Source organism: Cricetulus griseus, chromosome 5 (assembly GCF_003668045.3).
Source record: "Cricetulus griseus strain 17A/GY chromosome 5, alternate assembly CriGri-PICRH-1.0, whole genome shotgun sequence".
In the NCBI taxonomy this organism is placed as follows: Eukaryota; Metazoa; Chordata; class Mammalia; order Rodentia; family Cricetidae; genus Cricetulus; species Cricetulus griseus.
The window spans coordinates 121447277-121475132 of NC_048598.1; the positions used below are offsets into that span (position 1 = coordinate 121447277).

Sequence of the window (27856 nt, forward strand, 5' to 3'; positions counted from 1 at the left end):
TAATGGAGCAGCTACGAGTAACGTTATTTTTCTCCATTGTTCTCTCTCCAAAAGGTTTCCAACACCAAAACCTACAGACATGGAGGACACTCCTGACATGGCCATTGGGCTCATTTTTAATTCTCTGAGGAAAATCTACCTTTTGAAGTGACAGCATCTTGTTTCCCAGCATTCCCACAAAGAACATGCTCAGGGAGGCAGAACACACAAAGGTTTCCAATAACATTATTCTCACCAATTCATACAACAATAATTCAGTCACAAACATAAGGTGGTTTTGAAGAGGGAGCGGTTGCTTCTTGGTGTGGACCTTTGCTTAAGAACTGCACAGAGACACGTGAGCAGTCAACACTCCTGCCTTGACTAGAACAAGCTAGGCCTAACTGCATGCTACACCATTCTCCAGAGACAGGCACTTCTGCGGTACTACTGAAGGCAGAGCTGGGGCTTTTTAGAGTATGCTCCTTAAGGCTGTGTCTTCCTCCCCACCTTAGTGGGTAAAGTCAGTAAAAACTCAGAAAGTGAACTACTTTACCACAAGTCTAAATGTCTCAGCTAACTACAGAGTCTCCACCACTCTGAGTGACCTTGACAACTTCATGGTTATTCCACAAGAAAATGGATTTCCTTTTTTTTTTTTTTTTTTTTTTTTTTAAGGAGTGAGAAGAGGAAAGAGGTGGGGAGGGAGGGGGGCAGGGGGGGGGTTCCAGAAGGTATTGGTCCCCTGGAGTTTGAGTTACAGCCAAGCAGTTGTGAGCTGCCCCCATGTCTTTGGAAACTGAACTCAGACCCTTTGCAGGGGCAGCAAATGCTTTTAACCACTGAGCCATCCCTCCACCCAGCACTGGATTTTCTTATGCAGAGTTCACTTCCTGGTTAACTTCATGGTTCATACAAGCTTATCCTGGGAGAAGGCTCAGCTCTGCCAAGTTTTTGCAGCTCATTTGTGTTTGCATTATCGACATTATGTTCACTCCATGGGCCTCCTTTGTAGTTTTAATTAAAACTTGTTAACATAATCTTCAAGTCTGTATGGGGAGCTGTATGGGTGGCATGTTACAGTGATCAGAAAGCAATCCAGGGAGTAAGTCCCTCTGCATAGGACAGTCCCACACTTGCCAGGGAAGCTGTGCTCCACCTGCAACTCCAGTGTTCTGGCCCAGGCCCAGGAGGTGCAGTTCTAATGCTGAAAACTTGAATTCAGTAGAACTGTCCTTCTTGCTGATCTGTCAGGCCTTGTGGTTATGGGCAAAGCTGGTGTTGGCAACAGCACAGCTGCATGTCAGGAAGGTGGACTGTGCCTCATGGTGCACTGGAGAATCCTGCAACACACTTGATTGCCCTTGGTTTGTGGTGAGGTGGAGAGGCACCTGTGTTAGTCTAGGTCATCTCATTTCTAACTATAGTTTAAAGCTCTGAAACTCTTCCTCACTCAATAAACCCACTCATTCTGAAAACTGGCTCTCTGACAGGATTTCTGCTCTCAAGATTCTTTCCCCTCCCATCACTTTGGCCACACAACCCAGCTCCTCTGCTGTCAAAGTGCTCTTCTTCAGGAAGGCACTCCTAGAATTATCCTCCTGTCTCTGCTGTAAGTGTCACTATGTAACAACTCCTGCTATCTTCTTTCTATACCTACCTCTCTATAAAAAGCCTGGAAATATCACCAAGAACAGAAAGAGCAAGAAAATGAGAATCAGAAAACTGAGGGCAAATGAGTCTTTCTGAGATCATCTGTTTCTTTTTTTTTTTTTTTTTTTTTTTTTTTGGTTTTTCGAGAAAGGGGTTTCTCTGTGTAGCTTTGGAGCCTATCCTGGCACTTTCTCTGGAGACCAGGCTGGCCTCGAACTCACAGAGATCTACCTGCCTCTGCCTCCCGAGTGCTGGGATTAAAGGAGATCATCTGTTTCTAAAAACAATTTCTACTTCACTCCATTCTCTTGGTTATTGTGAACATCAACAACCACTATCAACGATCAATAAGAATTTGATAAAAGGGGCCAGGTGGTGGTGTCGCATGCCTTTAATCCCAGCACAAGTGGCAGGACAGGCTCCAAAACTACACAGAGAAACCCTGTCTCGAAAAACCAACCCCCCCCCAAAAAAAAGAAATTAAAAAAGGTGATAAATAGAGCCAAAGAGATGGCTCAGCAGTTAAGAGCGCTGGCTGCTCTTCCAAAGGACCCAGGTTCAATTCCCAGCAACCACAGGCACTCACATCAATTTATAACTCCAGTTCCAAGGGATCTAAACGGCCTCTTCTGTCCTTTCATGTGCACTGCATGAACTTGGTACTCAGACACACATGCAGTCAAACATCTAATACTTACATCGACTTATTTTGGAAAGTGACAAACATCGTTGGATGTAATCTGGGAGGGAGGGAAGGAAGGAGGGAGGGTAGAAGTCTTAGAAGTGATATGTGGAAAAAAGGCATGTTTTTAAAGCTTTTGGACATACCCAGAATATTTTTTACAGTACATATTTAAAAAAACTCACTTCAAGAAATGAATATGAACCAGTCATTGTAAGAATGAAAGCCATAACCAGGAACTCAGGTGTATCTTGTACATTTCATTAGAAGTTACAATGCTGCACACTCATGTATCAAGTTTTTATCTGAAAGGCCAGGCTTGTCCATGAGTAAGTCCTCTGGCTGTGTGGTCTCCTGTCTTACACAGACCACACCCCAAAACACCACCAGAACTTCCCACTCCCCTTCCCACAAGTGTGACAGACAAATGCGGACTTGGAAGAAGCAATCTGAAAATCATTACCAACACTTATTTACCACAAAATCTTCTCATACAACATGACTAAACACCTCTTAATGGAAATCTCAGAGAACTTATTTTAAGGGTGTTTTTGTATATTTAGCATATTTCTGTGGAAAATAATACTAATTTTAAGCAAATTATATATGATCATAGTAACACAACAAGTAACACTGACAAAACTTTGCTATTAGCAAAGAAAACTTACTCTTGGACAACATTCAACTCACCCAGCTGACCCCAAAATACCATGTTTAGGATGTGGCTCCACTGCTAAGCGCCCTGCAGTGGTGTTACCAGTCTAAAAGGCACCTATTAACATTTAGGTGTGTATGTAAACCTTACCATAGGCCCTCCTGGAACCTAAAGACACTTATTAGTGGTTAACACAGACTGCCTGCAAGCCATCTCCAAACAGCAAATCTGCCTAGTCTCCTTTACCCAACCTCTAAGGCTCAACTCTAGGCTTGGTCTCCACCCTCCTCTTTTCTATTTAAATTTATTCATCTGAAAGCCTGATCAATTACCAAAGCTTCAAACAGCACTCATATAACTGACAACTCTCAAATGTAGCATCTCCAACATATGTGTCACTTACGAGAACACAGATTTCCCAACTCTAGACTTGCTCCATTCACCAGACCAGCGATCACCACCATCTGCAGCCAAGTGGGCAAATGCTAGTGCTGCCTCTGCCTCCTGGCTCCAAACTCCATTTTGTATCTATGTAACAGCAAAGCTGCTTCCTTTGTAATTCCTCAGTATGCCCCTGCCCCCTCACTTTCAATCAATCTGGAGGGCAGGGTCCTTACTTTATTGACAGTTCCATCCCCAGACCCCAAAGCAGTCTCTGGCAACCAGTAAGGCCTTAATTCACACTATGGAATGGAAGAAAGAAAAAAAAAAAAAGTTCTAAAATGTCACTGCCTCTGGGGAGTTTTGCACCTGTAATATAGAGAGTAGGAAATCATTTTCCAACCCCTTCTAATCTGAACAATATCCACAGCTTGAGAGCAAGCAGACTACTACCTCACAGCACAAACTACAACTGCCTCATATCATAGATATGGCCAGATGTAGACCATAAGGTCTAGAAAGTTCCTACCACTGGCTCAAGATCACTAGGATTCAGAGCTTGGATACAAGTCCTCAATAACACACAATAACAGCCCACCAAGAGGCTAACCAGCCAGTCTCCACTCCTTTGGTTGTGTACAAAATATTGTTTTTACATTACTTTTGTGTGTGTGTGTGTGTGTGTGTGTGTGTGTGTGTGTGTTGCACAGGTCTGCAGGGGCCATGGTGGGCATGTGGGGTCAGAGTAAAATGTGCATGCATCTTTCTGACTTATAGGACCCAGACACTGACAGGCTTAGCAGCAAGTCTCTTTACTGTACATGAGCCATCTCCCAGGCCCACAAGACTCTGGAAAGCAGCAGAGAACTGAGTTAATTGTCCTCCTCTGGTTTTTATAAGAATACACAGCAAAAGACGTCCTGCAACGTCCTCATGAGGTACACAGCCAGATGAAAACACAGGACCGACTAACTGGGTTGAAAGCTGCTGAAGGACCAGACAGTGTTTCATAGCAGACCCCAAATTCACTGAGAAAGCTGTTTGCTGTGGACTTATCAACTCATCAGTGGCCGTGATCTGGTATCTGGGATGTGGTTTGACATTTCCTACTCAAAGCTTCTTCATAAAACTCAGCAACATCAGCCCTACCTGGAAACTCACAAAGTTAACTTAACATCCGCCCATGTGAAGAAACATCGCCCTAGGAGCTATCAATTGCCTGACTTACTATTTGGTTGTGAGAAAGGGTCCTCTAAGTGCCCAGCATGACCTAGAGCCACGTGTACATGTCACAGCAGCTGGCCCTTGTCAATCTAAACACTCTGCTGTCTACCCATGTCCTAAGACCTCTTTACTGAGCCTCAATGGCAAGCCATAAGGGTCTTCCAGGAACCACTGCCCTGCTAAAGCAGGGCATCCTTGAACCTGTCTTAAATACAAGACATGGGGAGGGAGAAGAAGAGGGGAGGAGAGGTAAAAGAAAGGAGTCAGTAGGAGGGAGCCCTTCTTTGTCTTGGTCTTGTTATGTGGACTAGGCTTGATGCCCTGCTCAGCTGGATTCTAAGATCACAGATGTGCACCACTGAGCCCAGCTGGAAACAAAGCTTTCTGTGGGGGGGGGGGGGACGACGACACACACTTGATAGTGAGTAATAACACAAGAAAATGGAGACAGTATTGTCACTTAGAGCTTGCACAAAGCTTGTGTGCAGACTGAACCCACCCCTACAGCCAAGAAATAACCAAGTGCTATAGTCAGCCTGCTTTGGGTTCATGTGGCTACAAAGGGTTCTGGGAAGTAATTCGGTGGACTTGAGGGAAGGGATAAGTCTGAGTGAGGTGGAGGTGAAGGGTGGGATTTTCCAGAATACTTCAGAATCAGCAAGTGCACAAGGTATAGTGAAGGGAACCGTCCAAGAGAGAGAAGATGCAAGAATAGAACCCTTAGCTTCAAGAACAGGGGAATAACTACCGATAAAAACAGAGTGCCAACTTCATTTAAAGTGAATCAGCAGCCCTGCTACTGAAACCACACATAGCTTATGTGAAACAACACATAGCTTCAGAAAGACACTGGTTCTTAGAGATGCAAAGCTGGAAGTTCCCATGGTGGGACTTCACACTTTGTTCTATAGGACAGCAGCATTTCATATTTCTTAATCCTCCATGTTTGCACTGCAGAAGACTTGGGGACTTTCTACTTCTACATTGCTGTAACACATTCATTTTGTTCATATGATTTGGGTGCTTTAAAAAAAAGAAAAAAGTTCAAGCTTTCCAAGTAGAAATCATGCCTTTCATTATTGTTGCATGCCCCCAGAAGCTAGAGCAGAACTCATTGTGAAAATCACCCTGCAAATATCACAGGTGCATTTAAAGGGAATAGAAACTGATTCCCAGGAGAATCCCTGTGACACATAACACACCTACCTACCTACCTACTTCAGTATTACTCATCTGATGTATATGGTAGGCACTGTTTTCAGCATTTCCTGTATACTAATCTTCAGTTAGCAGGTACATACTGCTTGCTCAGTCATTACCAATTTTGCAGAAAATGAGATACAGCAGTGTTAAGCAACTTGCCAAGGTCAGAAAGCTGGTGAGGGCTCTATGGTGTGACCCATAGAGCTAGGTGTCAGTGATGTACAAAGCCTTAATGAACACACATCCCACCCCACCGCCCCCACTTAGCATTATATGACGCACTTGAAAAAGGGCCAGGTTTCAGTTGTCAACTGGTGGCAGCCACAACATACATTTACTGAAAGTCTAACACAATGCAAACTGCAATTCACATTTATAAAATCACACATGCACACACAAAACCACATTATTTTACTATGCTTCTGGATTATTTAGATTTGGGCTTTGCATGCTGTTTTTATTAGGAAGTGCATCTGCTCTCTGCATTAAACATGACATCAACTCTTTTATACACAAAAAAGTCAGCTCCATCATCTGATCAAGCAAACAGCAAGTGATTAAAGCTGCCTAACTCCTTATTCAACACATTAACATACATAGCTAAGATAGCACTGCTTGATTCAAGTGACCTGACACATTTCACAAGCAAGAGCATTCTTTTTTTTTTTCCAACTTTTTTTTATTTGAATTAGAAACAGGATTGTTTTACATGACAATCCCAGTTCCCTTCCCCCTCCCATCCTCCCCTACCCCCCCCCAACTAAAACCCTACCTATCACATATCCTTTCTGCTCCCCCTGGATGGTGAGGCCTTCCATAGGGTGTCATCAGAGTCTGTTGTATCCTTTGGGATAGGGCCTAGGCCCACCCCCATGTGTCTTGGCTCAGGGAGTATCCCTCTATATGGAATGGGCTCCCAAAGTCCACACCTATGCTAGGGATAAGTACTGAACTTCTACAGGAGGTCCCATAGATTTCCGATGTTTCCTCACAGAAGCTCATGTTCCTGGGGTCTGGATCAGACCCATGCTGTTATCCCAGCTATCAGTCTGGGGAGCAAGAGTTCCCCGATGTTCAGGTCAGCTGTTTCTGTGGGTTTCACCAGCCTGGTATGGATACCTTTGCTTTTCCCTTGTCCTTCTCTGTGACTGGATTCCAAATCAGTTCAGTGGTAAGTTGTGGGTGTCTATTTCTACTTTCACCAGCTGTTAGATGAAGGCATGTTTGTCTTTTTGCAACTGGGTTACCTCGCTCAGAATGGTTTCTTCTAGTTCCATCCATTTTCCTGCAAATTTCAAGATTCCATTGTTTTTTTTCCTCTGAGTAGTACTCCATTGTGTAAATGTACCACATTTTCTCTATCCATTCTTCAGTTGAGGGGCATCTAGGCTGCTTCCAGTTTCTAGCTATTACAAATAGTGCTGCTATGAACATCGTTGAACAGATGTCCTTGTTGTATGAATGTGCTTCTTTTGGGTATCTGCCTAAGAGTGGAATTGCTGGATCTTATGGTAGACTCATTCCCATTTTCTTGAGGAATCACCATACTGATTTCCAAAGTGTCTGTATGAGTTGTCACTCCCACCAGCAGTGGAGGAGTATTTCCCTTTCTCCACATCCTCTCCAGCATAAACTGTCATTGGTGTTTTTGATTTTGGCCATTCTAACAGGAGTAAGATGGTATCTCAGAGTTGTTTTGATTTGCATTTCACTGATGGCTAAGGATGTTGAATACTTTCTTATGTGTCTTTCAGCCATTTTAGATTCCTCTATGAGAATTGTCTATTTAGTTCTGTACCCCACTTTTTAATTGGATTATTTTGGTGTTTTGGAGACTAGCTTCTTGAGTTCTTTGTATATTTTGGAAATCAGCCCTCTGTCAGATTGGGAAAAGATATTCATCAACCCCACGTCTATGGGCTGCCGTTTAAGCAAGAGCATTCTTTATCTATAAAAAGCAGTCAATACTCACTTGGCCAATGCAGAACACCCTGCGGTACATTTTGTAAATACCTATACCCATACAACACCAGCAACAGAAATTAACACTGGACTAAGTGGAGACACAAATTGCAATGAATGAGAACTGCTAGTTTCATGTGACAATTACAACTGTTGTCTCTGAAAGTTGAGAAAGTGTTCCTGTAGATAATACAATAAAAGACAAGACTATTATCAAAATATGGGGTCTAGGACTATGGCACAGTGATGCATTGCTTAGCATGTGTGGAACCCTGACTCTATTTCCCCAGCATGGACAGCTAAAGAAATGAAAATAAAAAATAATACACACTGAGCAACCAAATTAGGAAAGGGCTACTAAATTTAGTTCTTGTGAACAATATAAAATAGTTCACTAAAACTAACTGGTCAGAAGCCAGAGAGATGGCTCCTTGTTTAAGAGCATTTGCTGCTCTTGAAGGACCTGAACTCAGTTCTCAGCACTCAAATCAGACAGCCCACAACCACCACCAACTCTAATTCCAAGGGATTCAAGGACTATGCCAATCCATATAGACAGACACACACATACATACCACACCACACACACACACACACACACACACACATACACACACACACACACACACACACACACACCAAAATAAACCTTTTTAAAGGAAAAAAAAAGAGGCCAACATGTCTGAGACTATAAATACCTATGTTCCTCAAAAGTAGTAGTGAACACTATGCTAAACAAACACCTTTCTTGAAAAAAGACATTTAATTTAGTTAATAATGAATACAACTCTCTAGTTTAGGCACCATCTGCAGGGTTTAATAAGCAAAATGTAATACAACCCTGCAAAGAGGACAGAATTAGAACAGTGAATTTTATTACCAGGTTCTCCTAATGCTATATTGTTTATCTCGGCAAATGCGGAGTAGCCTGGGAACCGTCCCAGTTTCACTGAGAGTTATCAACTGAAGCTAATGTTTCCTGAGAGAAAACTCTGCTTTATGTGGTCCTTGGACTGCCCAGCACCTGTGCACTCCCTCAGACACTGCTCAGTGGGCAGAATGGGCAGTGCCAGCTCTGAAATGTCACGGGAGTATTCATACTGCTGTCACTGTACTTAACAGCTCAGCCAAAATTAAAGCATGATCTCCCCCGCAAAGATAAAAATGAGTTTCACCTTGAAGTCTAAATGGACACAGCACAGTAACAAAGAGAAGCTCGCTCTGGTTGCTGCCCTGGTTTCTTCCTTTCTTGTCTTCCAATACCCAAGTAGCATAGGAAGGACCCTGGGCATCCATTCTTGTACACACACGTGGGGCTCCCCCTTCTCCCCTAAAGCACCTCAGAACCTACTGGATTGTAGGATAACAGAGTGTTTGCTATCTGTTTATCACTATTTATGGGGGCACCAAGAAGCCCTGAGAAGACTGGCTGGAGAACTCTGGTCCCCACATCAACCTATTGGTTACTGTAACATGGGGAGAAAACAAAATGCTAGGAGGCACGGATGCCTCCAATGGAACTAAAATCAAAGAGTAATGTTCTGCCCCATGACAGAGCTACAAAAAAAAAAAAAAAAAAAAAAAAAAAAAAAAACAAATTAGACCAGGCCAAATAATGTCATCAATTTGATTCTTCAAATTCAACAACCACCGCCACCCCAGCAAAGGTGCTATTGTACAGTCCTCCAAACCAGATGCTGGGGTTACAGGTGTGCAACACATTGGCCAGTTCCACTTCAACTTCCTAAAATAGGATTAAGTTTCTCAGCTCCTCCAGGTCAGCTAAGCAGAACAAGAGTACATAAATAAGGCATCCCTCTACCGGATGGCACATATGCACTTCCTACCACTAGTTTCATTAGAACAGAGAGCCCTGTTATCAAAAGGTCACTCAGTTTCCAACAGCAATGCTGTTTTGGTCAGGGGAGCCTTCCCCTGCCGCCACCCAAAAAAAGGTTTTAACCAAAGCACTAGATACAGATTGTGTCCTAACATATCTTTAACCTGATAATCAGAAAGGGGCCAAATTTCCAGAGTGCTTCAGGTCCTCACTTACAAAATGCCATGCAAACACCTCTTACTGGACTGAGTGTCAACAATAAAGCCCAACCCATGAAGTTACCAGAATGAAACACTGCACGATGTCTGCAGGTCAAGAGGTTATCAGAAGAAAACAGAATATATTTAGGATAAGGGAACAGGCTTCCTAAGACACAAAATTAGTAGCCATGAATGAAAAAGATATCCTATTAAAAACAGTGTCACCAAATGACAGTATTAAAGAAACAGATAACCACACACCCACACAGACATACAAGGAACCACTGGAAGAGACGGGCATAAATCCTCAGTCTCAAGAGAAGAGACTGTGTATCCATGACACTTAAGAAACCCATATTTTCAGTCATGCAATGCCCTTTGCTTCCTCTGCTGGCTTCCAAAACCCTGTGTGAGGGGGACGGGGGGGACAGAAGAGATGCTGGCCACTCTCTAGTGTGCAGAACTAAACTGGGAGCCAGAGGGTGAGAGCAGACAGCCTAGACTACATGAGAAGGCAGGAGATGAAGCCTAGATGGAGGCTGGCACCGTCTAAGCTGTCTGCAAAGAGAGCCATCAGTCTCCTCTGAGAACAAACTCGCTGAGGATGGCAGTTCTGATGTCAAAAGAGCCTCTGCTCAATCCTAACGCTGATAGCAACCTTTCTTACTCAAATTTACTCAGTTCTCCAAACCAAGAAACCTAAGGTTGTCTGGATAGAAGATACATTTTACTTTAAAAACTGGAGTCATAACACATCTCAGACATTCTGTCTTGTCTAAAAATAACTCTTCTACAATAATAGGCTACACTGTAGGGATACAAAGTAATAGAAAAAGTCAAAGTTGCCAATAATTATTAAAGTTGTTCAGCCAGAATTCCTTAACTCTGATTTTACATAATTACACATTTGGTTCTGTCTAGACATGCTATTGAGTTGGATTCATAATACATACCACCCTACCTCAACAGTGCTGGCAGACCAGAATATAATACATGGCTGGCTGTCCACTCTAGTATTTAGGACATGCAACTGACAGAATTATATTTTAAATATATAGATATCAACGACTTACAACAGTAAAGTGAGGGACGTCCCACTCAGAGCCACACATACACTAGGGCAAGCACTATGCCTCTAAACCGATGCCCTGTCCTCCACTGTGTCACACCCAGTGCAAGTAGTTCATGGTGAATATCTCAGTGTGTTTCTAGTCCTCACACTTCCTGTGTCCCAGAGTCTCTGGCTATGAGACCACACAATGCTGGAGCTGCCTTTTCACACATCAGCAGAAGTAACTCAACTGTCTCGGTGGGCTGCAGGAAGCTTTCTGACTTAACTGCCACTTAGAAAATGATACCACATGTAAAATACAATCATTTCCTCTTCCCCCCCAAGCAGTAAAAAGAGAAAAGAAACACGATTCCGAAGTACCATCAACACAGCAGTCAATGAAGGAGTTTTGACCACAGTAGCTAAGATGTTGAGCCAACAGGTAATGCTACAGACAGAAAGGACTCACGACAACCACAAGTTAACTTTAGAATAAAACTGGGATGGCATCCAATGTTTCACACAAGAGAAATGGCATAATTAACAATGGGAGGGGCAACAAGAAAAAAAAAAACAATTGAACAAAGTAGTAGTTTGTGCATTCTCTAAAGGCAAACATGTGAGTTCAAATTCTACCTCAGTAGCTTACAAACTGTGTGAGTTGCAAAAACCATCTGCCTTAGTATCAATCAACATCCATAGGAATCTCCCTTAGCAGAGTCAAGGCCACTATGGATATGACTGTCACCATAAAATTTCTCAATAAGGGGTTGGAACTAACCAAATCCATAACATTCAGAAGCAAATGTAATAACAACAATCATACAAATTAGGAGTTCAATAGCACTGGAAATCTAGCCACCAGCTCTTCCCGTTTCTATCCAAGAGTACTCTAAGGAATGAGAAAAAAGAACAGACGAAATCCCTTGGGATCAACTGTTACTGCCAATCACTCACTTCATCAAATATGGACACACAGGCAAATACAACAGCCAAAGATCAAATGGAACAACTTGTAGGTAAAGCTCCAGAGGTAACCATGGCCCCTCCTACCTGGAAATCGACTTCTTGCGGTTTCACTACAGCAATTTCTTGGGTGGGCTGCAACCATCTGAAAAGTACCTGTGCAGGATAAAAAAAAATGGAGTTAGTGTCTGGGCTGAAGGTGAAGAGGGCAGTCTGTCTTACTGGCTGCACAGTGACCAGGCAGGGTCTAGCAGGCTCTCTGTGGGTCTTGTCAAATATGAAATGTGAACAAGAGTGATTCCTGCAAGAAGAGCCTCCAGGACGTGCCCTGCCCTGTCTCTCAGCACAGGATTGTGAAATTTCACAGGAAAAAGGCAGATAAAGGAGGCTGGGGGGGGGGGGGACGGGACACTGGGGGGAAAGCACCAATGTACTTTGTCCAGTCTCAATCGTCAACACTGTGGTTTTATGACAGGCCATTTTGTTATTGGTGGACAGTTTTTCCCGACCTTCACTTTATCTGTGCTCTTTGGGTGATTCTGCATATGATTCATTCATAAGAAGAAAAACCCCTACAGGTGCATTTCCTCCAACCACACAGATTAGGTGGTCCTCCTCCTCTTCCTCCTCTTCCTCCTCCTCCTCCTCCTCCTCCTCCTCCTCCTCCTCCTCCATCCCAGTTGGCCTGAGGCTCAATACATAGTAAGGCTGGCTTTGAACTTGATCTGCCTGCTTCTGCCTCCCAAGTGCTGGGATTGAAGGCATCTACCACCATGCTAAATGTCTTTTTACCTATGCAGGGCAGCTCCAAGCCCACCTTCTCCAGAGGACAGTTCTCGATAGTCTTCTCTATTGAGATGAGTCCTTGATGAAAGCTTAATGACCAAAAGCCCCAGGTGGCTAAAGAGGCTCCCACAGGAGAGTTGCCTAATAACTGCTGTGGGAGCTCCTGCTAAGGACCCACATATCAGGCTGTTGGCATCTACCACGTCCAGACTGCAGGGACCTGACCTCCAGGTGGAACTGTCCATCTCCAACGTTCCCCCTTTCCATCCCACACAGTCCCCAGGGCCCCACGCCACATGCGCACAGCCTCGCTTCAGGGGAGTGGCTGCAGCCTTCAGTTGTTCTGACTAAATAACAATTCTGCTTCTGAAGATGCCCGCCTCCTTCCCTTTTATCTCTGCATCGCTTCCTAACATCTAACACCTGTGGTATACTATGTTCACCTGTGTTGTGTCTCTTCCTCCTCTAAGTTGTATTAAGATTGTCCCAGTCCCCTGTCCTCCCCCCCCCCCGCCCGCACTGCACTTGCTGGAGCCAGGACAGGGAAGGGATCACAACTTTCGGCTCCATCCTTCTACACTGTCGTGTTCTGTGTACGACTGGCACTAGAATCAAGACCCCAGTAGTTCAGTGTCCCTCTGACTGCAGCCACAGGAAGGACAAGGCTGCTCTGCACCAACCAGGACTATCTGATTCCAGCAACAGCCGGATGAACACTCAGCCTGACCCCAACCCAAACATCCGAAGGAAGCCGCTGCCTACACTGCCTTTCTTTAACAATTACATTTTAAATACAGGCTATTAGGAAGGGCCTTGGCTACTGCTCGACAGAAACAGAACTTCCTAGAGCAAAAACACCTTCAATCTCCCCAAATCAAGTCTTTCAACCCATTTTAGAATTTTAGAATATTCTATGGATCTGAGGGCATTTGGAACACAGGGTTCCTGTGTCACAGCAACACATTTGAAAGAAGCCAGTGCCTCAAAGGACCACAATCCTCAGTGTGATGTGATGTGACCGATGTGATGGGCTAAGGGATGATGATGTTGCCAGCACGAGAGAGGCAGGAGTCACAGGTGAAGCAGCTGACTTGATTAGCCAGGCAATAATCACGGAGGGTAGCTGGTATCCAACCCCAAAACCCAGGAGAAGACTGCATTCAACACAAGTCCACACCCAGCCTGAGCATCCACCAGTAACACAGCCACTTCCTTCAATGAGCTCACTGAGTAACAATGAGCAATGTACAAACATAAATTATAACCAGACCTGTGCTATAATCATTATAATGGCTGTGAACTGGAGTTCCCAGAAAAAGCCACACCTATGGTAAAGATTCTACAAGGTTGAGTGACTGATTTCAACCAACTGTAGAGAGTAGGAATGTTGCAGATCCAGAGTCACATTGCCTTAGTCTGTTTTCTGGTGCTCGTAACAACCATTCGCTCTTGGTCTTACAAAATATCCTTGTGACTACCACATGAGACTTGGAAGGTGCTAACAAACTACTGGCTTCTGGGAATCAAAAGCTGAGGAAGCCATTAGGTGGCATGTGAGGCCCGGAACAGTATCCCTGCTTGCTGGGACCCACCCACCTGATACTCCCACCGGTTCATTTGAAAGGTGCCTGGGTTTATGGCTCGATTCTGTTCTGTGGCTATATGAACTCTATGGCACTGTTTCCATGTTGGAACATGTTATTCTGGGTGACCTGACTCCACATCCTGAACCACAGACATTCAGAGTTAGTTTAAGAATAGACTCTCCCTTCCTCCCTTTAAAGGAGAGCTGTGTTCTTCCTAGATACCACATGTCAGCAGCTAGAAGCTTAGTATGTGCCTGGAATTTTACATAAGAATTTCATATAGGAGTCTCAAACACCCTTTGATATACTACAAACCTCCAGGAAATTACCACCCTCTGGAAGAGACCAGCACCAAGTCCCCACGACCAGGTAACAGCTGACACACATTGAAATCTCAGAAAACTGAACGGTCTGTGGCACCTGAGTGATAAAAACCATAATGCCTGGTTGAAAATGAGAACAACAAAGGTACCAAGTAAAAAGCACAAAGGGAAGGGAGTCCACAGTCAAGTCATCCATAAGGAGAGAACATGCCTGCTCACCCCCTCCCTCAAAGGGATTCTGCATGCCACAGCAAAGCACCTTAGCTAGCAACACTATGTCACGTGTTGTCACTAGACAGAGGAACACCACAGACCTGGGCAAAATGTGAACTTGCAATAATGAGCCTTAAGCCCAGGAACCATGGGATGTAAAAAATGAATACTCCACATGACACACTTACAAAGAAACCAACAACAGCTCATGCTGCCTCAAATCCCCACAGTTGCTAGGTAAGAAGTGAAATGACAAAAAACACTATTACGCAGTGACACCGAACGCCAAAGCGGGGCTTCCATGGTGGCAGAATTCATCAGAAGCTTGAGCGAAGCACTTGGCACCATTTTTAAATGCAGCTCAAACCCAGCTGAAAACTCCAAAGCCATCACCGCTCCACTCCCCAGGAGGCAAAGCACAGCAAATATAACAGAACAGATAGGCCTTTGGTCCAGTCTGAGCACTGAATAAAGTGATTTTTAAGCACTCTTTTCTATGGCATCCTTTTACTACAATGCCAACACAGGGGTCAACAAAAGGCAATCTTTCTATTCAGGCCTTTACAGCTCCAAGCTTCTGGTTAGTGTTGTTAAGATCACAGACCACCAACGACTGTCCTGTGAGATTTTTCTGAACTAAACCATCCCTCCTCTTCCACAGAGTCCACTTAATTCAGTATGTGTCATTGTACTCTCGGAGATGGCTTTTCAAAGGATTAAGAGGAAAAGGTAATAGCTTTACCCCAGTGAACCAAGAGAGGATGTGAAGAAACAGACGTCATCCCAGCAGTCTGACCCCAGGAACTCTTATTTGAGGCAAATAGCCTGAGAAAATAATCAAGCATCTATATTGAATGCACATGCAAAATAAATACATAGAAGCTCTATCTCTGACACATCAGACAAATCAGCCTAAGGCAAGATGTAGTGTTACAAAGTAATTTGAAATGATTTAAATGGATGGAAAATATTCAAAAATTCAACTAAACATAAAAAGCAGAAATACCAGAGATCCCAACTTCACTATTAGAAAACACAAACAAGCACAGAAAAACACAAAGTAACAGCAGTGACAGACAGCCTTTGTACCCTTCCTCAAGTTAGTTAAAACCAGCTTGTGGGACTAGAGAGAAGGCTCAGTGGTTAAGAGCACTGCCTGCTCTTCCAGAGGACCTGGGTTCCACATGGCAACTCAAAATTGGCTGTACCTTCAGTTCCCAGAAGATCCAATGCCCCCTTCGGCCTTTTCAGACAGAAGGCATGCCTAATACATACAGACATACATACAGACAAAACACCCATAATATAAAAGAATAAAATAAAAACTAGCTCCTGTTACTTGTCTTGCCACCCACAAGAACAAATCCCTTTAAAATAAACAGGCCCAGCAAAGCAGCTCCTCTCAACTGCCGAGTCTGCTGCGTTCTGTAAAACATGTATTGCTGATTCTGTTTGACACAATGACTACAGTAACAGGGAGAGAGGATGCATTTTCAGGCAACATTTCAAATAAGAAAAATCTATTAACTGTTATACTTTAAATAAACAAAAAAGAAGAAGAAAAGAAAACTGCTGGAGATCTTTATACCCTGAGTGTAAAAATCAAAGTGTTTTGTGATTAACTAAGAGGCGTTTAACAATACTGACACCAAACACTGTTAGCACACGGGCCCTTTAATCGTTAACCACGGGCAGAAGAGATGCTTTAGTGGGCAAAGTGCTTCTGTGTGAGCATGAGGACCCGAGGTGGGATCCCCAGGACCAACATAAAAAGCTGGACATAGTGGCGTGCACTTGTAACTAGTGCCAGAGGAACAGACAAGTGGGTTCCAAGGAGCTCACCGGCTGAACAGCAAGCAGCTGGTTAAGGTGAGATCTCCTGTCAAGGAAGTAGAGAGCGGCCCAGTCTCTCCTAAATCACTTCTGAGAACACAGAAATTGTGTAAGACTAAATCAAACTTAGTTTCAAAATAAAATTCCCAAGGAAGAAGGAGGATTGAGTGTCACCCTGAGTAACCACTTTATCTGAAGGCAGAGCCACAGAGTTTCCCCTAGGTCTCTAGGGGGAGTGTTCCTTGTAATCCTACACTAGCCCATCAGGCAACTGAGAATCTCTACAGAGTTAGAGATTTGGATTCGGAAGTCACAAGGGTAACAGAACAGTGGCTCTTTCACCCGCTGACAACCAAATTTTAAAGGACCTAACTCATTGGTTTTCAGTTTTCTAAATAAACAGAGGATGGTCAACCATGTCCCTCAGTGCAATCAAGACATTGGCAGGTCTCCCCTCCTGAAGGTGCCCCATGTCAATACTAGTCCCCAAACCAAAGCAAGGAAGAGAACAGTCTTGTTCTCACACTCACATTAACAGCACACACTGTAAAGAATAAATGTCACCCAACCTCCCAAGATGAGGGAAAAAGCAAAGGAAATATGACCTGGGAACCATGACTGGGAGCCAGTCCCAGGTGCTGGGAACTCTGATGGATATCCATCTCCTGTCTCACGACCAACCAGAAGACAAGATACTTTGTGCTTCTTTCTGCTAAGGCTGCTCTGATTTCAAACTGCCCTATAGTCCTAAGGAAAGGACTGAATGTCACACCGTCTTTCTCAGGATGAATGCTACTTTGATGAAATTACCTTATCCTGGCTCCATTGAAGGAAATCAGTTGTCTTTGTGTCCATGAGGACTGAGAAGGACAGTAGCTCCACTCTATAAGGACTCTGGGTACCTAAAGGTGGCAAAGGGTATCACTTTCAGGAACATGAGCCACCAGCTAATGCACTAAGCAGAGACAGAAACTAGAGCCCGAGGTTCGGAGAGCCTGGATGTGAGTAGTTCGAACACCACTGCATCCAACCCTGACAACTGTCTCTTTACTCTGTTCCTATGACTCTACGAGAACAGAATGGAGTGAACAGAACTGATAACTACTGTCTGCATTTCATGGCCCAAAGTGAACATGTGGAACTCTAGCTCCGCTCTCTCCTGTAGGAGCCAGGGTATCCACAGACAGCATTCTAGAACAAAAGGATAGAATCAGATCTCCAATGAAAGAATATGGCATTCTACTGTCATCTCTAACTGACTTGCATTTCTCCTCAGAAAAGGGCTGCTGTAACTATGGCTACACATACATTTTCTTTTAAATTTCAAGTTCAGTTGGGTCTCCAAAGTCTCACTCCACACAGTAGATAGAAGTTTTTCTTCCCGACAAGCTTACAGGGTACTCAGAGTACTGAGGGAGGGCTCCCACAAGCAGACAACTGTTTCCCAAGCGTCTTACTGAGTGACTTGTCTCATTAAATACGTGTAATGTCCCCCACTTCAACTTGACAAATGGATCCCAACTGAAAGCCAATTTCAATATATAATTCACCCATAAGGAAGACAGAGAAGAACTACAAACATGAAAAGATGAAATTATTTAGAAGAGACTTAATTCACAGATTTCAAAATGTATAGTTAGTCTAAGAAAATACATCGGTATGAAAATACGAAACAACAAAAGGCTACTTAATATACCAAGGTCTTGTCTGTATATTATCAACTGCCTCCTTCAGACTGGATAGTAAACTAAAACTTACAAAAGTGGAACTGGGAACCAGCAAGAAGGCTCAACAGGCAAAGACACTTGCCACCAAGTGTAACAACCTGAGCTGGATCCCTGGAACCCACATGGTGGAAAAATAAAAACATTTCCTGTAAGTTCACATCCCTATGGCACATACACACACATACTATATAATAAATATACTATATAAATAAAACAGTAAATGATACATAAATAAATACATAAATGGAATAGAAGATTTGGGATAATGATGTTAAAATAAATGTTAAATAGTAAAATAAAACAGTAAAATGCTATATATTTTGAGAGACAGGACAACACTGGAGTTTCTTAACAGTCTAAATCAAATGTGGGGAGCTTAATTGAGGAACTGTAGTATATTTACACTCTACTAAGACCTGGCCCCAACTTAAACAACACCCAGAGCTTCTAGATCAACACACTTTGCTCTACTGCATTGGTTTCAAAGCACATGAAAGACACAGGAGTGCAGGCTCTATGAAGACCAGAAAACTATTTTCTTCAAATGTTCCCATTTGTCTGTCAAGGAAAAAAAAAAACTTAATATTTATACAAAATGTATCCACTTATTAAAACTCTTTACTAAATGTTAACAAAATAATACTTTTTCATAATTAATTACTGGAATTAGAAAAATTCCAAGCTGCCAGGAAAGAAATCTCATTGCTACTCCTTACTTTGGCAAACCTCCTTGGATTTCCATCTATCCTCTGGGCTTTGAGTCAAGTAACTGAAATCTTGGCTAAGAAGGAGGTATGCTAATTTGGGATCCTGACCCTTTAGAGAGCAGAAAGAAAAGGATGTTATACTACGTGCTTTACATGTTTTACGTCGGACGATGAGATATGATGGTTTCTGGTTACTTTGGTTCTATTTGGTTGTTTGGTCTAAAAGGAACTGAAGAGTACCTGTAGATTGCCACTGACATTTGAAACAAGCTATCTGACCAAGACATTTTAAAGTCTTCACAACTGACTAAAACCCAAGAGGCAGCTTAGCCAGCTTTTCCGCCCACTACAACAGCTACTCCTAGGAGACAATAGAAGCGACTGCCTAAGACTTGGCCCTCATCCATCCCTCTAGAAAGCGCTCACTTGGTACTCACTGCGCCCCAGGCACCAGAGCCTCAGCATACAGTGGCGAACAAGATGGCTAGAATCTGGGGAATCTGACTGCAGCAGCCACCCTTAAGTCTGTGCCCTTCTGCCGTACCACTTCTAGGCTCAACTAGACAATATGCTTCAAAACCAGTGCTAACTAGTTGTCAACAGACTTTCTCCTCACTTTGGTGCTAATGGATTCACTTTTTTTTTTTTATTTCCTTGTAAAGCAGCATAAATCCTACCTAAACAGCAATCAGAGGCTGTATTTTTATAAACACCTTACATGGCTAAAGGTTCAACCAAGACCCTTAGGAATTTTCTGAGCAATAAAACAGGACAGAGGTCAGTCACCAGTAAGTGTGGCCAGAACTGGCTCTTTTCTGGAACTAAGAAGACCGACCACACAGGGTCCCACCTAAATGACCTGAACAATCATGTGTCTCATAAGGAAGACTTTCTTTGTGAACTTCAGATCTCAAGCCAACTCACAAATAAGTACCACACAGAACTGGGTATGCAAATCAGGATTCCAACAGATTCCTATCAATCTTGTGTTTCTACTTGTCCTGGGTCCTGATCACCATGCTAACAAGATTTCAATGAGAAATATACAATCAGAATTTTAGCCCACAAAACAAACAGGTATACCAATGTTTCCTAGAGGGTAAACCTAATTTATTTTTTCTTTTATACTGAATCTTAACTTTCTCCTTTTGGTTTCTCTGTGTAGCCCTGGCTGTCCTGGAACTCACTCTGTAGACCAGGCTGGCCTCGAACTCAGAAATCTGCCTGCCTCTGCCTCCTAAATGCTGGGATTAAAGATGTGTGCCACCACTGCCTGGTGTAAACATTAATTTACTATTGCACTTCCTTTTCTTCTGGTTTTGACCTCACTATGTAGACCACGTTGCCTTGAACTCACAGAGATTTCTCCTACCTCTGCATCCCACACACTTTGATTAAAGGCTGCACAATTACACCCAGTATGAATCTTAACTTTCTGTGTCCGTATCTTTTATTTTTTCTTTTTGTTTATTTGGGGTTTTTGTTGTTGTTGTTGTTGTTTGGGTTTTTTGTCTTTTGGGGTTTTTTTGTTTGTTTGTTTGTTTTTTGAGACAGGGTTTCTCTGTGGCTTTGGAGGCTGTCCTGGAACTAGCTCTTATAGACCAGGATGGTCTCAACTCACAGAGATCCGCCTGCCTCTGCCTCCCGGGTGCTGGGATTAAAGGCATGCACCACCAACGCCTGGCATCCGTATCTTTTAAAGATTATAAAACAAAAAGATATTAGTTCCAAAACCAGCCAAAGTTTTTCAACATCTACAGACAGTAGATCCAAATTCTTCAGCAGGGCTCAGTTCCACCCAACTTCTCACCTGTTTCTTTTTGTGCCCCTCACATGCCATCCATCCCTGCAAACACACTGAGCTCAACACTCTACATGGGAGTCCTGTCCTTCCTCATACAGCTTCTATTCACAAAGTGCCCCCAACACTGCTCTATAATCCCAAGGTTCACCTTGGTGTACCTAACTTGAGCACCACCTCTTTGGGCATTTCCTAGTATCTGTACTTAGTTCCCACAGAGTGGCCCCACATACAGAGATAGCATGAGCTTTGAAGACAAACATCATGAACACCTCTATTTTACAGTAAGAGTTAGGCCTGAACAACATAAGGCAACAGAATTAACCATCTAAGACCTGGGGCTCTAGGCATCATTTAATTCATGAGTTCAAATCTCAATGTTAACAAAAGCCTGACCTTGCTCGGGTGAGCTGGGCGGAGCAGACACATCAGGAACCTCAGCTTTCTCCTCCTTCACCTGAGAAGAGCTGCATCTATTTCACAGCAAAAGAACAAACAGAAGGGTAAACAAATTCCCGGAAAGTAACAAGAAAGCCACACCTCTGTTACACACACACTTACAAGCTCATTAAACGACTACAAAGAGATAGGAGTCAAAATTATCTTGGGCTCTTAGTCCATGGAACAGTCATCTTGTCTACCCCCAGTGTTTGACCTAACATTCTTGTGGCTATCAGACAAACCCTTCTGGAATGTAACAACAGACCCCTAGCTTCCATCAACCAAGAGCCTAAGAATGTCATCAGATAGAATCTGAGACAGGCCTGCCTGCTATTCCCACCCACATAAATGAAAAAGGCCTTGGTATATGGCTCTCTTTGTTGTTTTATGACAAAAACTACATGAAACTCTTACCACATTAGAACACAGTGTTTGAGGGTAACCTAAATCTGTATCCCCGGGCCACAGTCACTCATATTTGGCTCCAGAATAAACTGTCTTATTCCCTTTTAAGATGAGGGTGTGTTTTCACATCGAAGAAGCAATTAATGCACGCCATTCAGGGCTGACTCCCAAACCACAGGCCTGCCCACTCACAGCTCTTCTCTCTGACACAAGTCTCGGGGATCAATGAATAACCTTCTCTATGGTTAGCTCCTCCTTTGAGGTCACCTGCATAGCCCAGGCAGAATTCTGCAAGACTACCTGACAAATAAAAGCCAGAGAAGTTCAAGAGTTCTGAGGCTAAAAACAAAGGACAACACTTATTCAAGTGTTGTTTATTCTAGAAGATTCCCTTAAAATAATAATGGTTAATCTGTGAATGCCTATGAATGGACAATTACCTCTACCGTGGCTGAGGTCCACTACCTGGTTTATGGGGTGTCCCTTGGGAAGGCCACTTGGCCTTGCAGTGACTGCCACATCATTAACTCATCTCTCACCATTAACCACACATTTCCCTGTAATTTTTTCATGATCTTACACTGGCTACAAGAGCAAAGGCTCTTGGGCAACATTTCTCAACCTGTGGGTCACAAGCCCTTTGGCAACCTTTCTATCTCCAAAAAATATTTACATTATGATTCATAACATTAGCAAAATTACAGTTATGAAGTAGCACTGAAAATAATTTTGTGGTTGGAGATCACTACAACACGAGGGTGGAGGCATTAGGAAGGTTGAGACCCACTACTCTAAGGGGACAAGACCTATCTGTGATTGCCCTTTCTTTCAGACCCTTCCTCAGATCCCCTCCCAGAGAATAGGAAGTATCCAAATCACAAGGTAACTCAGAATCTTGTGGTCTCTCAGCTAAGTGACTGTCACCTCTAAGCTCTGCAGTTAGGTTTGAATGGCACTAGACAGATGCTCACATCAGAGCCAGGAACTCAACATCAGGTCAGAAAAGGATTTTACCTAAAAACTATTTTCATTAGTGATAGACAAAAAAATGAAAACGATACAACACTGAGCTGAAGCAGGAAATGTAGATAGAGGGGCTCCCAACAAGCTCTAGAGGGCCCAGGGGTCATTTATGTTCTCTCCTGAAGCCAAATACTTTTCTCAGGAAAAATCAGGATTTCACATTCATTTCTCACAATTTGTCATAAAAATAATGTAGCTTACTCATCAGATTAATCAAATTCATTAATCAAATGAATACAAGTGAGACAGGGTTTCATTTGTAGCCCTGGCTGTCTTAGAACTTGCTCTATAGACCAGACTATACTGTCCTCAAATTCAGAGATCCAAATGCCTCCCCTCCCTAGCACTGGGATTAAAGGAGTGTACCACCACACCCAGCTCCTTGTAAACTATATTTCAATTTCATTATTGCCCAATGTAAGTACTAACTCACTATAATGTCCATTTTCCACCTTGACATTTCAGAAATCCAGAGTGAAAAATGAATACACTACCTGTCTTTGTGTGGGTGGTGGTGAAGGGAGAAAGGTCATGACCCTGGAATTAACTCTGGGCACTCCCTCACCTGTCTGCGGCACATTCCTGGACAGCAGAGAGACAGACTGTGTGACTTCAGCAAAGCTTCAGAAGCCAACTGCTAACACAATCAGGTCACACCGACCCTCTGAACTCTTCCTCCCGAAAGTCTTCTGGTGAGAACCACCCAACCCTTAAGACTCCAAGGACTCCAGGAAAGGCTGCCCCCAATCAAATCCAAGAACAGCAGGCGGGGAAGCCAGAGGCAGAAGAAAAATAAACCCTGCTCCCTGAAGATTTCTGGGTCAGTTCCAAGAACTCCCCTTCTCCCTCTGCCAGCAGCACCCATCAATTCCCATAGCAACCAGCCCACGGCTTTCCAACTTGTCCAAGAGGGAGGTGCATGAGCTTCGGCAGAAACACATAAGAGAAAGGTTGGAAACCAGGGCAGTAATCTTGGCTACATACTAGGTGCTTGCAAGGTGCAATAGTGTCTCCCTGCCTCACAATTGCCACACTACCAGACTGCACTGTCCTCTGATCCTTCTTCAGCCAGATGCTGAGACAAAATGGGGACTCACTCACATAAAAAACGAATTCTGTTTTCCAGTATGGTTTTAGATCAAGTCTGTGTGGTACTAAAGCAATCATGTCTCTTTGAGTTGATGTGCTCACTGAGGGAGCCTGTGGAAGTGGCACTGAGACTGGCGACCTGGAGTGACAGTCTGAGTGAGCACAGCAGTGAAGTGAGGAGAGCTTGCTGAAGCGGCCAGCGTCTGGTGGAGTCTTGTGAAGAACAGGACTCCAGAACAGGGTGAGAAGGACTGCAGGGGACCAGAAGCACTTCTGTCCCCAACACCGGCTCAAGAACACTCAATCAGGAGCATGCCTCATTATGGTGACTTTCAGTAAGAGCACCGAGATTATCAGAACCAGGGGATCTGTGACTGATAACCTAAGCACTCTGAGGCTGGGGACAGATGTTCAGTGATTTAGTGCTTACCTCCAATGCCAGATCCCAGCTTATCTTCTATGCAAGATTCCAATCTTCAGCACCAGAGACAAACAAAAGAATAAAGGAAGGTTGAGAGGAAAAGGAATGACTAATGAATCTAATGTTTATCTAACCAATGGCCATTTTGAAAGAGATTTTTCTCTTCTCCCACTTGAAAAAGATAAAAATCAAACTGAAAGTTGCAAGCATGGACTATAAACCAATTCTGCAATTCCTACAGAATGCAAAAGCTAACAAGCAAGGAGACCATGAGCACAACGGGAGAAGATGCAGTGGAGGCACTTGTCACTGCCACAGGGTCTGTGCAAGGCAACAGCAGACTCAGAGTGGCACAGTTAGAGTTCCAATCCCTGCTCCTGCACACTTCACACTGCCATCACCGTATTCCCGAGTGACTGTCCACTGAGCACTGCAGTGGGGAATGTCCAACTATTACCTAAGGCACACATGGCTAACTACCCAGTACATGATCATAAGAGACCCTAAAAGATGATTTTGAATTACCAAAGAACAGGGAAATGGAAGGAAATATTCGAAGACAGGAAGGCTTGCCATGACAGGAAGTCCAGTTCAGAGTAACCACCTCTATGAGATCAGCAAATCTTCCAAAACTAAACTTAAAAACCAGAAAGATGAAATAATCTGATGCATAAGAAGCAGTTGTCCAGGAGATCAAAGCTAGTAAAAGAAATCTAAATTCTGGTGTAAACTTACCACAATTTCGGTAAGATTAAGAGGGTATTCTTACAGAATACTTAAGTCTACAGCTCCTGTGGGAAAATAATGAAGAACAATTGGGCTAATTATGAAAAAGAAAATTAATGAGGGGTCTAGCCTTAACATTTGCCAGATAGTGAAAGTGTGGTGAACTTATACTAAAAAGGTGTGAAACTGGTTCCAAAAATTCGAAAACACTTGAGGGAATTCATGTAAGATAAAATGTGACACATATAATAAAATCAGTGTAGAAAGAAATAAATGTCTCAACAATAGTAATGGCATAGCCAGATAACCAGGGGAAAGAACAAAGGGATGGCCACTCAGCCAAACAAAACACAGTAACAAGAATGCTTATACATCAACAGAAACCACCAGTCTTCAAAGAAAGCAAGAGGCATTTTTCATAATCTTGGAAAGCCCACATTTCTTCTCATAGGACATAAAAACCCTAATAACAAGGAAGTAAATGATGAAGTTGAAAAAATGTACATATGGCAAAAGTTACCATAAATGGCAAAAGATAAGCCCAGGGAAAGACAGGGTGTCCACTGCAAAGTACTGACTGCTTTTTATTCGGGAGCCATCTGCACAGATGAAGAGGCAGAGGCCAAGAGTCAATGCACACGCTGGGAAGTCACTGTCAAGCATGTAAAGTATGTTCATGTGTGGCCTGAGAAACAGAAAGGCAACCAGTGGTGAGAGCCCACTTTACATCTGTGAAACTGGCAACGATCACAAAGCTAAGCCAAGCAGGGCCACATGGCAGAGGGTACCCATAATTCTAGGCAGGAGGATTAGGAATGTATTATCTGTGTCATCCCCAGCAACATCTCAAGTTCAAGACTGTCTGAGTATGTTTTAAAGAATAAATGTAAAGTAAAACAGGTTTAGACTACTGGGGAAGCTGAGGTGGGATGTCAGGTAAGCCTGGGTAACACACTGAAACATTATCCCACAGAGTGAAATGCAAGCTAAATAGCATACTACTGACAAGAGGGAAGAAAGTGGGATATACTGCTGAGAAGACATTTGTGTAATCTACTTGGGGGGCGGGGGGTTAGTACTTGAAACAGGCTCTAACAATAATAGTCTTCAAACCAGAAGCTCTCTAGATAAACTGTATACTTCCGAGTCAAGGTTAGCCACTGTGTATTTTCAATTGCTGAAACAAAATGCCTGAGAGTGGGTAATGTACAAAGCATGAAGTTTTGGCACTGGAAGTCCTAGATGAGGTGGCCCACTGGTTTGTCCTCTGGTAAGGGCCTTCTGGCCACTTCACAACATAATAGCTAGTGCAAGGGCACCATGGTGGGAACATATTAAAGAGAAAACTCAAAGGAGATTCAGGGACCAGTTTCACACACATAATTACTGGTGCTCAGGAGAATGAGCTCCCTCAGAAGACATGCTCTAATCCCTCTGAGGGTGGTGCCTCGGTGACATGGTTACCTCACTATAGCCCACCTCTTACATGTTTCAGCACCTCAGTGTGTCACACTGGGAACCAAGCTTCCAGCACATCACCCGTTGGGGCGGGCACTCAAAACTCATCCAAATCCTAGCAGCTGCTGCAGCGCTGTTAATACCTACAGCCTGTCACTGAGACACTGAACGATGAGGAAAATCCTTCAGCTACAACGGAAGCAGTGTGCTGAGCTTCCATTTACATAAGAGCTACAATTTCATACATAAATAAGTGCCATGTGGCAGCCGAGTAAATCCTGCAAAAAAGAGTATTAGCAGAAAAACTACTAAAACGCCAGGTACATCTATATGGTTCTGCTTCAGCACATATGCATGGCTCAGATCCTCTAAATACCACTAATGAGAAACCCAAAAGTGTATGTGTTGTACTTTGTCAATTTTCCAATCCTGACCTTACTGTACCTAAACATGCACCTGCCTCATCTTTTAGATTCCAAATGCTTCAGGAAAAGGGCTATGCCCAGCTCAGCTCTGGACACAGAGAAAGCTGCCTGTGTTCAACAAATGAAATCCAAGTGGGTAATGGGCCACAGGCTGACATTTGAGTCAAACATTGATGCTGTCAATTAAAATGTTTACGCTCAGTTATCTGTCTGTTGCTGTGATAAAACACCATGGCCCAAGCAACTTTAGAAGGGCTTGTTTGGGGCTGATAGTTCCAGGGGGTAAGAGTCCACCAACATAGCAGGGAAGCTTGGTAGCAGGGAGGCATGGCAATGGGACCTGGAAGCTCAGAACTGAGGGTGCACATTTTGGACCACAAACAGGAGTACTTAAACTCTCAACACTTACCCCAGTTGTGGAGGCACAGAGGTTCTTGTGTTCACAGATAAGCACTAAGAGAACCAAGAATGTTAAACACACAAGGTTGTCTCTTCAGAGGGAAAGATGTATAACCTGTTTCCACCCAGAAGCCTGGGAGGGGACATGGTTAACAGCCTGGTGACCTTTGCACTGTGAGACCACTGGATTCTCCTCCAGTCCTTCATTATGACCTTATTAATTACAGAAGCTATCTTTATGGAAGATTTCACATGTACTTTACAAAGAGTTTCAATGTAGCCATGTCTTAAGCTTTATTGTGCACATGAGATGGAGATAGAAACTTTTCACCAAATTGTACTGTGCTTAAATATGCTAAAATAAACTACTTGTGGTCAGACTCTCAAAGTTTGAACTAACACTGGCTAGTGAGTCATATTGAACCAAACTACCTTCTTGCATCCCGTAGATTGATACTCTACTGGCCATGGTGGTCAAAAAAGACCCCCATACCCAGGGACCTACTTCCTCCATCAAGGCCACGTCTCAAAAGACTCCCCAAACAGGGCCACTAACTGAGGACTGAGTATTCAAATGCCAGAGCCTGTGGGGTCATCTACCATTCCAACCCCACATCCAGTGAACCCTAAATTCAATTGTTAGCACATGTTGAGAATGTTAAGCTGTCCCCACAGTCACAAGCAGTGTGTTCTCCCC

The 27856-nt window shown here is 43.4% G+C and overlaps 1 protein-coding gene across 4 annotated transcripts in view; it reads right to left on the bottom strand.

The window, feature by feature from the left end:
• Sipa1l1 (signal induced proliferation associated 1 like 1) overlaps positions 1-27856 on the bottom strand; it is a 291536-nt gene that overhangs the window by 185377 nt on the left and 78303 nt on the right. For all 4 annotated transcript variants that reach the window (XM_027418435.2, XM_027418430.2, XM_027418433.2 and 1 more), the window contains one exon: positions 11884-11952. The gene's annotated coding sequence lies outside the window, so the exon portion shown is untranslated. The remainder of the gene's footprint in view (positions 1-11883; positions 11953-27856) is intronic.